Raw genomic sequence first — 13,565 nt, 5'->3', positions numbered from 1 at the left:
CAAGTATAACAAGCACCTGTACCTGCGCGACACTCTCCAGAGTGTGGCCTACCACACCGAGGACACCGTGGCGGGGGTGGTATCATCCTGCTAGGATCAGCTCTATACTGGGATCCCCAAGTTCTAGTACCCTGATCTGCTCCTGAATAAGTAGAACGGTCAAATCTCCTATCCACAAATCGAGGAGGTGCACTGGCCGCTGATTGGCCTGAATACCTAGATTGCTCCTGTGCCTGTCCCCCTCTATACTCGCTTCTAGTCCCGGAAGATCTGCCCCTTTTTCTGGAACTCCGATCCGAATAGCGCTCCTCTCTCCGTGACTGATACTGTTCCTCCAGGTTTTGGGCATGGGCCTGAATGTGAGTAATAGTCATTCCGTCCTGGAGCGAAGCCGTCAGACACTCCTTAATTAAATGTGGCCCCAATCCACTCACAAACCGGTGTACGTGATCTCCCCTATCAGCTATCATGACTGGGGCATATCTGGCTAACGAGTTAAAGCGAAGACTATATTCCCTAACGCTCGTATTTCCCTGTTTAAGATTCAAAAACATATCAGCTCGAGCTCGTCGAACTTCCGGCGGTAAGAAATGTCGCAGAAATGCCTCAGTGAATTCCTGCCAAACCGGGGGAGGGGCATTTGCTCCCCTCGAAGATATTCAACTATTATACCACAGAACTGCTACATCTCGCAACCTGTATGAAGCTAATTCCACTGACTCTGTATCCGAAGCATGTATGATCCTCAGTGTCCTCATCATCTCATCTATGAAACTTTGGGGGTCCTCCTCTGGTTTCGATCCATAAAACTCCGGAGGCTTCAAAGTGATAAAATCACGAGCCCTCGCACTCACCGCCCTGTCTCCCTGGCCCTCATCTTGCCGCGGAACTTGTGCGGCAACTAGCTGTGTCAGCAGCTGAATAGCCTCTGCCATCTGTTGGCCCGCAGCTGCTGGCGGTGGAACTGGTGGTACTGGGGCTGGAGCTGGAGCTCCTTCCTGCTCTGCTGATACAGGGGAAGCAGGAGAAGTCTGAGGAGGAGTTTCATTATAAGACTCGCCTTCTTCTAGCTACCTTTCAACCCCGCTTCCAGCCACCCTCTTGCCCTTCTGGGCTGCCGTAGCCTTTCTCTTCATCGGCATTACTGAAACCATAACATAGGATTAGGAAAGGAATATGGAAACCTGGTAGCATGGCTCTATCGCACGATCTAGAATACATAGAAGGTCAGATTTCCTAAATGCCCTGCAGCCTCCTGCCTATAAGTGTGGCGCGCTACACACCCATAAACAGGACTCTACTGGACACGGCTCGTAGACAAACCACTAGGACCGAACTGCTCTGATACCACTTCTGTAACGACCCAACTAGGGGCCGCGATGGATACCCGATACTTGTACCGAGCACCCCCCTAACTCGTATCTCATTCTTATTACTGAGTGGTCCATAGTGGTAATACCGTTATTTCTTTACTTAATTCTATCATTAATAGTATAACCGTAATCAGGTGTTAATAAAATCTGCTAGCATGTTATACAACCCCAAAATGAACAAAAGTACAAACCATCTGACTGTACATATCTGTCTACGAGCCTCTAAACATAGCACACATATATATACAAGAAGGGCCGGGTTCTACCGCGCCCGAATATGTACACAAAAGTAGTACCCAGAAGCTGAGGCTCCGGAACAACTGGAGCGCTGACACAGTTGTTATATCCCGTGTTTTTGCATATTCAAAAATTTCGAAATAATCATGACTTGTAAGAGATAAGACTGCATCTTGATTTTATTTAATATATATAGATGTGGTTTATGAAAAATGTTGATGCGGAAATATGGAGGAAGGCCAAGGGAAAAATTGGAAATTTTGGAAATTAGCTTCGGGAATTACAAAAATTAGCCACGAGTGATTGGGCTCAACAAAAAAAAAAAGAGAAAGAGGCCCAATTTATTAGGGTGGCCGGCCATGGAGGATAAAATAAGGCCCAAGCCCATGTAAAATTAAAGTCTTGAAATAAATAGACAAAAAGGGCCTTATAATTATCATTTAGCACTAGAACCTTCAAGAAAAACAAAGTTGAGAGCAAAAAGGGAAGGGAATTCGGCCAAGCAAGGAGAGAAAGAAAGAAATTTTAGGCCACCAATTCTTGATCCAAAAATTATAATCTTCTAGTATTCTCACTAATTTAAGGACCCTCTTCAACGTGGCATAATCGTTTAAGCAAGAAAACCCCGTTGGTGGCAAGTGGAGAAATTGAAGAAGAGGTAAGAATTTTTATTCTTTCACATGTTATGGAAGATTTGTATATGTTATAGTATGTAGAAATGAATGGAAAGCATGAACATAGTGAATTATGGATGTGGCTGTGTGTTGTGTGAGGCCGTGTGTTGTGGAGTGAAGGGAAGGTGAATTAGATTCCATTTAATTTGTTAGTTGTGTCGTTGTGGTGTTTGTGATGTAAATAAGGATTTAATGAACCAAGTCGGCATTGAAATTGGTTGTATGTTGTTATGAGAAATTATATGTTTTTAATATAGTTTTTATGTAACTATGGAAGTAGAGTTTTAAAAATGTGGATTATGGTTGTTGTTAATAAACTTAGAAGAGAACAATGCGATTTTGTTGTTTCGTTGCATTTGTAGTAGTTTCGAATGGAATATGGAATTGGCGGGATGGTTTGAATTCTTGAATAATGTTAAGTTAGTTAATGAATACGGAAAATGTTGATATTAGTTTGATAGTGTGAAGTTGGATTGGAAATGTTGCATTATGTGGGAAAGGGGAATAATTATGTTGAATGTGTTTTATTGTGGTTGTTGTGGTTGTTGGTATTGTTGTGGGTGTTGATTGTTGATATTATGGCCGAGTAAATTCTCGGGGATGTTGAATTTATAGGGGAAGTGCTGCCGAATTCTCGGTAGACAAATATGGACTTAAGAATTTATTCTTAAAAGCTTGAAACTCATATTTGGTAACTATGACCAATTGTAGATTTTGGTGGAAACGGGACTTGAGTTTGAACGAACGTAAAGCGCAAATAAGGTATGTAAAGCTGTCCCTTTCCTTTCTTTGGCATGTCCTAGGTGTACTAGGTTCGGATTTGAGCCTCGTAGGTTATTCTGCTCATAGAAATGCGAGTCTGAATTTTGGTACTATTCATTCAGTACAATTGAATGATAATTCTTACACTTTGTTGGAAAACTTTTCAAACATCCATAAATTGCACAAATGTGAGAAAATCGCTTTGAAACTTCCACGGATGACCCCATAGAGTCAAATGTTTGTAAGCTATGTACGCTACCTTGACTTGACCCGAGGCGGGCCCACAATGCTCGAGATCTTTTGTATTACTCCATTTGACTCATTTTTGTACGATAGTTAAAGGAAACTTTTCGGCTGTTGTCCCGACTACCAAAGGACTGTTGTTTGACTACCTCATTATGTTCTATAATATATTTTGTTGTGTAATAACATTTCTAATATAATTGTTGCTTCGGTTTTCCAAAAATGGTTTTTGAAACGCGTTTGTGGTTCACTAATGATTTTAAAAGAATTAGTTTTGTACAAAGACATAAAAAATTTATTTTCAAAACCACTCCGAAGGGGGTGCGATGGCCTCAGCCTATGTATGAGCGTGCTATGGCCTCAGTTTATGTCTGAGCGAGCTATGGCCTCAGCTGATCACTGAGTGTGCTATGGCCTCAGCTTACGCCTGAGCGTGCTATGGCCTCAGCTTATGTCTGAGTGAGCTATTTTTAAAAAAAACCACTCCGAAAGGGGTGCGAGGTTTCACTATCTCATTTCATTTACTACTTATGTTTACAATATCGTTATTATTATGCTGGAAGGGCATGCCCGAAGGGGCCATGATCATTATTATGCTGGAAGCGGCCGTCCGAAGGGACTGTTATGTTACTACGCCAGAAGCGGCTGCCCGAAGGGGGCTACTATTGATATTGTGCCGGAAGCGGCACGCGTGTTGTGTTGTACTATTTATTTCAAGAAAGTGTGTTAGTGTGCAATACTTATTTTGAATGGTTGGTTGGATTGCATTATTTATTGAAGGACTGTTGTGAGACCTTGTGTACACATTTATGTTTCTTCTAGCGACAGCTGCTGGTATTAGGGTTGCTTATGACCTTATCCCACCTAAATTATGCGATGCTTACCATTATTCTCGCTTTACATATTCAGTACATATTCCGTACTGACCGCCTTTCTTCGGGAGCTGCGTTTCATGCCCGCAGGTTCGGGGGCGCGACCCGGCGATCCAGCTATCTAGGGGGAGTCAGCGCTAGGAGTCAGACAACTCCACTTGCTTCGGAGGCTGTTCCTATTTTGGTATAATTTTGTGTACACATTTTGCAGGTCGTACTCTTTAGAAGTCTGCGAACAGCGTGGGTAGTATGGGTACTGTTTAGTTTTGTCGGTCACTACGTTATTGTACAGAAATGGTGATAGCCTGTTCAGCCAGCTTTGTCTTATGTCATGTATATATATATGTGTGTGTATATATGTAACACGCTTTGAGACGTTTTGAGTTACATGTTGACTTTAACATTTGGACTTAAAATTTCCAGACATAGTTACAAAAAAAAAAAAAAATCTATTGAACGCCATAATTGAGTACAAGTAGTATACATTGGGCAAGGTAAGCTCGGTCACTTGTCATGGCCCTGGGTTGGGTCGTGACAAAAGTGGTATCAGAGCAGGTCAGTCCTCGGCGTGATCGCAGACGGTGTCTAGTAGAGTCTTGTTTATCGGTGTGTTGTGCACCACATCTATAAACAGGAGGCTACGAGACATTAATAGGGTGTCATTCTTTCTTTCATGAAGAAGATCGTGCGGATAGAGCTGTGTCGTAAGTAGTGTCCCTAATCTAATGATTTGTATGATTTCAGTGATGCCTAGGAAGGGAAAAGCAACGGCAGCCCAGAAGGGCAAAGCGGTTGTGGATGAGGCAGCTAGCCAAGCCCCCAGATCTACCAGAGCTCAGACTTACACTGGGATACGCATTCGGTCCCAGAGTCCTCCTACTCCCCCCTCTTCGGAGGAGCTCAGAGGGGCATCTGATCTAGCCCCAGCTCCAGCACCCGTACCAGTGCCTCCAGTTCATCGGCCGAATGTTCAGAGTCAGGAGGTAAGAGAGATGAAGGATGCTATACGTTTATTAACTCAGATACTTGCTACCCAGGCTGGACGACAGGATAGGGGCCACAAATACACGGATAGGGCCGCTAGTGCCAGGGCCCGAGATTTTCTTACATTAAAACCCCCCGAATTTAAGGGCACGGACCCTAATGCTGATCCTCAAGAGTTCATAGATGGTATGCAGCGTACTTTAGATATAATGAAGGCGTCAGCTACGGAGTCTGTTGAGCTAGCTGCCTATAGGTTACAGGGTATAGCAATTAATTGGTTTCAGTCATGGAAATTATCGAGAGGTAGGGATGCCCCTCCACCGACTTGGCAGGAATTTTCGGATGCCTTCTTGCGCCATTATATGCCACCCGAATTGAGACGGGCAAGAGTTGACAGGTTCCTTAACCTGCGGCAGGGTAGCATGTCTGTTAGAGAGTACAGTGTGGAATTTGATTCTTTAGCCAGATATGCCCCTTCTATTGTGCAGGAGATGGAAGATAGAGTTCATCGATATGTGATGGGACTAGAGCCAGAGTTGCAGGAGGCTTGTATGGCATTGGCAATGCAGCCGGATATGGATATAGCTCGCGTTCAGGCTTATGCTCGGGGGTCAGAAGATCGAAAGCGTCAGCGAGAGGCTGCCTCGGAGCAGAGTAGTGGGCAGCCCAAGAGGGCCAGATCAGAGGGTCAGAATAAAGGATCCACCAGAGAGAGTAGGCCCCAATATAGCGCACCCTTACAGTTTCGAGGCTCCCAGCGGGGTAGGGAGGCCTTCCCTAGGCAGAGACAAAATTTTCCTTATGCGTCGGGTTCTCAGCAGCAGGCGGGGTTAGGGTAGGAGGTGATGCCCCCTCCCCAATGTGCGGCTTGCGGGAGGCGCCACATAGGGCGGTGTCGACAGTGTTATATCTGTGGAGATCCGAGGCACTATGCTAGAGATTGTCCACAAGGAATGGGCCATACTGTTCCTGGAAATTCAGCAGCAGCGTCGTCACCTTCCGTAAGGGCCCCCGAAGCAGGACCCCAGACATCTTCCGACCGAGGTAGAGGCAGAGGGGGAGCACCTAGTTCCAGTGCAGGGCCACATCGTATCTATGTGCTAGGTGGGAGACCAGGTCCAGAGGCTTCACAGGACGCACCACCAGGTATACCCTTCTTTAGACAATCTATTAGTGGATTCAGACTATATATGGACTATCTACTACTACTGTGACACAATGTATCACGACATCAGTTAGAATATGAATCTAGCGGCTAATGGGGTGGATCAAGACAAGAGGCTTCGTGAGACACTTAGTTGAAACCTTAAGGGTGGAAATGAGACCATATCTATAAATCCGAACTAGGGTAAGCAGATAAAAGAGCTACTTGTGATGGAACCTTAAGAGGCCAAATCCAACATTCGAGGACGAATGTTTTAAAAGGGGGGGAGGATGTTATATCCCGTGTTTTTGCATATTCAAAAATTTCGAAATAATCGCGACTTGTAAGAGATAAGGCTGCATCTTGATTTTATTTAATATATATAGATGTGGTTTATGAAAAATGTTGATGCGGAAATATGGAGGAAGGCCAAGGGAAAAATTGGAAATTTTGGAAATTAGCTTCGGGAATTACAAAAATTAGCCACGAGTGATTGGGCTCAACAAAAAAAAAAGAGAAAAAGGCCCAATTTATTAGGGTGGCCGGCCATGGAGGATAAAATAAGGCCCAAGCCCATGTAAAATTAAAGTATTGAAATAAATAGACAAAAAGGGCCTTATAATTATCATTTAGCACTAGAACCTTCAAGAAAAACAAAGTTGAGAGCAAAAAGGGAAGGAATTCGGCCAAGCAAGGAGAGAAAGAAAGAAATTTTAGGCCACCAATTCTTGATCCAAAAATTATAATCTTCTAGTATTCTCACTAATTTAAGGACCCTCTTCAACGTGGCATAATCGTTTAAGCAAGAAAACCCCGTTGGTGGCAAGTGGAGAAATTGAAGAAGAGGTAACAATTTTTATTCTTTCACATGTTATTGAAGATTTGTATATGTTATAGTATGTAGAAATGAATGGAAAGCATGAAAATAGTGAATTATGGATGTGGTGTGTGAGGCCGTGTGTTGTGGAGTGAAGGGAAGGTGAATTAGATTCCATTTAATTTGTTAGTTGTGTCGTTGTGGTGTTTGTTATGTAAATAAGGGTTTAATGAACCGAGTCGGCATTGAAATTGGTTGTATGTTGTTATGAGAAATTATATGTTTTTAATATAGTTTTTATGTAACTATGGAAGTAGAGTTTTAAAAATGTGGATTATGGTTGTTGTTAATAAACTTAGAAGAGAACAATGCGATTTTGTTGTTTCGTTGCATTTGTAGTAGTTTCGAATGGAATATGGAATTGGCGGGATGGTTTGAATTCTTGAATAATGTTAAGTTAGTTAATGAATACGGAAAATGTTGATATTAGTTTGATAGTGTGAAGTTGGATTGGAAGTGTTGCATTATGTGGGAAAGGGGAATAATTATGTTGAATGTGTTTTATTGTGGTTGTTGTGGTTGTTGGTATTGTTGTGGGTGTTGATTGTTGATATTATGGCCGAGTAAATTCTCGGGGATGTTGAATTTATAGGGGAAGTGCTGCCGAAATATCGGTAGACAAATATGGACTTAAGAATTTATTCTTAAAAGCTTGAAACTCATATTTGGTAACTATGACCAATTGTAGATTTTGGTGGAAACGGGACTTGAGTTTGGACGAACGTAAAGCGCAAATAAGGTATGTAAAGCTGTCTCTTTCCTTTCTTTGGCATGTCCTAGGTGTACTAGGTTCGGATTTGAGCCTCGTAGGTTATTCTGCTCATAGAAATGCGAGTCTGAATTTTGGTACTATTCATTCAGTACAATTGAATGATAATTCTTACACTTTGTTGGAAAACTTTTCAAACATCCATAAATTGCACAAATGTGAGAAAATCGCTTTGAAACTTCCACGGATGACCCCATAGAGTCAAATGTTTGTAAGCTATGTACACCACCTTGACTTGACCTGAGACAGGCCCACAATGCTCGAGACCTTTTGTGTTGCTCCATTTGACTCATTTTTGTACGATAGTTAAAGGAAACTTTTCGGCTGTTGTCCCGACTACCAAAGGACAGTTGTTTGACTACCTCATTATGTTCTATAATATATTTTGTTGTGTAATAACATTTCTAATATAATTGTTGCTTCGGTTTTCCAAAAATGGTTTTTGAAACGCGTTTGTGGTTCACTAATGATTTTAAAAGAATTAGTTTTGTACAAAGACATAAAAAATTTATTTTCAAAACCACTCCGAAGGGGGTGCGATGGCCTCAGCCTATGTATGAGTGTGCTATGGCCTCAGTTTATGTCTGAGCGAGTTATGGCCTCAGCTGATCACTGAGTGTGCTATGGCCTCAGCTTACGCCTGAGCGTGCTATGGCCTCAGCTTATGTCTGAGTGAGCTATTTTTATAAAAAACAACTCCGAAAGGGGTGCGAGGTTTCACTATCTCATTTCATTTACTACTTATGTTTACATTATCGTTATTATTATGCCGGAAGGGCATGCCCGAAGGGGCCATGATCATTATTATGCCGGAAGCGGCCGTCTGAAGGGACTGTTATGTTACTACGCCGGAAGCGGCTGCCCGAAGGGGGCTACTATTGATATTGTGCCAGAAGCGGCACATGTGTTGTGTTGTACTATTTATTTCAAGAAAGTGTGTTAGTGTGCAATACTTATTTTGAAAGGTTGGTTGGATTGCATTATTTATTGAAGGACTGTTGTGAGACCTTGTGTACACATTTATGTTTCTTCTAGCGACAGCTGCAGGTATTAGGGTTGCTTATGACCTTATCCCTCCTAATGTATGCGATGCTTACCATTATTCTCGCTTTACATATTCAGTACATAGTCCGTACTGACCCCCTTTCTTCGGGGGCTGCGTTTCATGCCCACAGGTTCGGGGGCGCGACCCGGCGATCCAGCTACCTAGGGGGAGTCAGCGCTACGAGTCAGACAACTCCACTTGCTTCGGAGGCTGTTCCTGTTTTGGTATAATTTTGTGTACACATTTTGCAGGTCGTACTCTTTAGAAGTCTGCGAACAGCGTGGGTAGTATGGGTACTGTTTAGTTTTGTCGGTCACTACGTTATTGTACAGAAATGGTGATAGCCTGTTCAGCCAGCTTTGTCTTATGTCATGTATATATATATATATATGTGTGTATATATGTAACACGCTTTGAGACGTTTTGAGTTACGTGTTGACTTTAACATTTGGACTTAAAATTTCCAGACATAGTTACAAAAAAAAAAAAAAAAAAAAATCTATTGAACGCCATAATTGAGTACAAGTAGTATACATTGGATCATTGGGCAAGGTAAGCTCGGTCACTTGTCATGGCCCTGGGTTGGGTCGTGACAACAGTACTGCTGATGGAGCTTCTAGGAGTCAAATCTGTCTACCTGCTGACCTGCGCGGCATGAAACGCAGCGTCCACAAGAAGGGACGTCAGTACGAGTAATGTACCGAGTATGTAAGGCATGAATAATAACATTCGGACAATATAGAACAGGGATAATGACATAATAGAAATGTAGAGCATGTCGTGAGGTAGGAAAATAACCTATACATATAAGTGCCTTTCGGCGGATACCATGCATACTTAACTTTCCTTTGAAAAACATTTCTTACTCATATACATGTGAGGATAGAACGTGTCATATTGCCGAGGCGTCGGCAGCCGATCCATTTAACCATAAATATATATATATATATATATATATATATATATATATATATATATATATATATATATATATATATATATATATATATATATATATATATATATATATATATATATCCCGCGTCCGGGTATCCCGCATCCGGGATGGTATCAAGTCAAATACGGATACATGTACCGTGTGTATATCCCAACGTCTATAGCGCTCTGCCCTTTTTCCCGTTTTCCCCACATACATATATATATATATATATATATATATATATATATATATATATATATATATATATATATATATCATATCATAGCATGTAGGAAAGTCCAAAGAAAAGCTATAACCCTATCGGAGTGACGTAAGGTCGGTAACCTCCGATTACCTTATGGAATAACCATGGCCGCTTGTCTCACCTTGAAGGAACGATACTTATAAGATGAGACTATCAGCGAAGGACAACACTAAGAAAACATAGAATAAAATTATGGACATCATAAACATCAATTCATATGCTTTGGAATCCTTAGAAAATAGGGTCATAACCAAGGAATAGAATTAACGATCAAGATCTAGTTTGATACTTTCAGGCTCATATTGAATCCTTAACTTAAGGCTCTTAGTCGTGGAATCATTCTTGTCATACTCATCGTAGACATATTCTCTTTCTTAACATCATCGTTATCATTATCATCATAGAAATATCCTCATTAGAATAGTCACAACACTTATCGTTTGATAAACGGAAAAATAAAGAAATATCCGGGAACCATGGGCCCACCTCGGGTCAAATGATGCGGCGTACACAATTTCCGTATGTTACGTTTTATGACGTCACTTGTGAGAGTTTTAAGGTAGTCGGGTCTCATTTGTACAAGTTCTAGATAGCTAGGTAAGTTTTCCCACTATTCATGAAAGGTCTAATTCAATTCTATTGAATGAAAAAGGGGAAACTTTAGGCTCGGATTCCGGAGAATAGAGTTGTCCCCCGAGGCTCGTATCCAACCTAGTATGTCTAAGACATGCCAAAGAAGGAAGAGTAAATCATTACATACCTTTTTCCGCTCCTTATGCTATTCCAAATTCAAGTTGCAAATCCGCCAAAATCTACAAATTGGTCACATTTACCAAATTTTGATTAGAGCATTTAGAAGTTGAATCTTAAGATAATACTTGTGTACCGAAATTTCGGCAGCACTTCCCCTGTAAATACACCATCCCCAAAATTTCAACTTAGCCAATTTTTAATCAATCAACAATCCGGGAATTCAACCCGGCCAAACTATCAACACAATGTCAACAACCATACTAACAATTCCCATATTCAATCCAAGATACATTATAACAACTCAATCAATATACTACTTCCTTCAAAACCTTCCAACTCCAATAAAACAATAACAACTTTATAATATATATTCCAACAACACCATACTAATATCATTGTCTTCCATACATGTAAAAACATAATATTCAATTTATATAAACTTCAACCACAAGTCTCTAACTTCTACCATTTCACTAAGATTATTAAGCTTTTATTAGCAATATAGAATCCACACAACAACAACCAATATATTAAATAAAATTAATTCATTTTCCTCCACACCACACCACGACTACACGGCTACCACACACACAACACTCACGGCCAACATCATGCATACACAACTACAACCTCTCCAAAATCATTCAACTTCCATTATCAACTTAGCATCCACAACAATAACAACCAAACACTAGATAGAATAATTAGAACATAATTCCCACACACACATAGGCATACACGGCCACACACCTATATTCTTGTTCTTCATGAATTTCACTCACTTTTATACACTACAACATGCACAAGCATCCATAACATAAAAAAAAAAAAAAAGAATGAATTCTTACCTTTCTCCTCACTTCTTCACTTGGCTAAAACTTCCAATTTTTGCAAGAATATGAATTTTTCTTCTTCCAAAAACCACTCCACCTTGCTAGGAATCCTTCAATTGATAGAAAATAATTTTTTGGAGAAACATTTTTCCAAATTTTTTGTTGATCTTGCCTTGGCCGAAATGGCCTAGGGGTTTTTCTCCCCCTTTTTTTTTGTTCCTTGTTTCTTGAAATTTCTAGAGGATTATGGACAATTAGAAGACTTAGTCTTCTTTTATTTTGACCACTTAGGCTTTAGTTGGGCCTAGGCCCACCCATGTGGATGGCCCAAGTGGCCCCTTTTTAATTTCCAAGCCCATATTTTGCTCTCTTAGTCTTGCAACTCATAAATTAATTTTTTCCAAAATTCCACATTTTCCCTTGGCCTCCGTCCATATTTCCAGGAGTCATATTGCGAATATACCCTTTTTACCCCTGGCCTTTCTTAATAATTCCGCTTCTAAATTCTTCATAAGCAACTCATATGCCAAACAAAACAAAAATAAGGCCTTGCTTGTTGTCTTCCCGCGATTGTCTTGAATTATCCGATTGCACAAAAATGCGGGATATAACACAGATATTGTTGTCATACCCATGCTGATACTTGTGACATAGATATTGTTGGCATACCCGTGTTGGTACTTATGATATTGATATTGTTGGCGTACCCATGTTGGTACTTGTGCCACTGATATATATTATTGGTGTACCCATGTTGCTACTTGTGACATTGATATGTTGTTGGCGTAACCAATCTTAGTACTTGTAATATTGATCAGATTATTGATGTTGACACATGCATTGCACGCATTCTCATCCATTCATGATACACTATTGATACCTTGATGATACCTGATAAAACATTGTGATGAGCGGGGCTCGGTTTTTATTTGATTGATGTGAGCGTCCGATATCCAATGTTAGTTTCAGAATTGTGGATTGAGTGGTAGCGGTTGCCGAGGTATGTGTCGGAGCCGTGAGGTACATGGACTCCGCGGGTCCCTAGGGTGGTGCCGGTGAGAACCCCCCGTGGGAAAAGATCCGGGGTCTTGTCTGTCTATTGGGAAACGATACGGGACGAGCGACACTTAGACTTCGCGAGTCACCTTGGGTTATGCTACCGAGATATTGATATGTTCGTCCGGAGTATATGTGTACACAGCATAGCCTGACATTGCATTGCATCTTGCATTGCATCATGGCTTATATTGATATAATTTGGTGTTTTACTCGTTATGTTGGTTTCGGATTGGCTATATTGAGACTTGGCACAATTGGATTTAGATGCTCTACTTAGCTAATGACGTGTACTTGGTTCTGATTACATTTGGCTTATACTTGTTGATTTATCTGCCTATCTTTCTTTATTGTCTAAATTATGTTAGCTATACTTAGTTGGCTATGATACCTACCACTACTGTTGTTTTGTACTGATCTGCACTTGTTGCATTCTATTATGAATGCATAGTACCAGATTGGGTCTTCCTCCGTCTCCTGTGGCTGATAGTCGCCTTCAGCATTAGTATCGAGTTTCCAGGGTGAGCACGAGTCGTTCGCCGCCTTGAAGACCCCTCCTATTATTATGTCTTACTTTTCTACTCTGAGACATAGACAGATTGATGTATTATTATATTCCAGACTTGTATTATTTCATTTAGATGCTCTTGTATGACTCAGACCAGATCCTGGGGGGTATTTTCCTTATTCCGCACTATTTCTATTATATATTATTGTGAGACTTACGTAATTATTTTA

Source organism: Lycium barbarum, chromosome 3, assembly GCF_019175385.1.
Source record: "Lycium barbarum isolate Lr01 chromosome 3, ASM1917538v2, whole genome shotgun sequence".
Lineage (NCBI taxonomy): Eukaryota > Viridiplantae > Streptophyta > Magnoliopsida > Solanales > Solanaceae > Lycium > Lycium barbarum.
The sequence above is the reverse complement of the archived record's forward strand: the minus strand, read 5'-3'. Positions refer to the sequence as shown.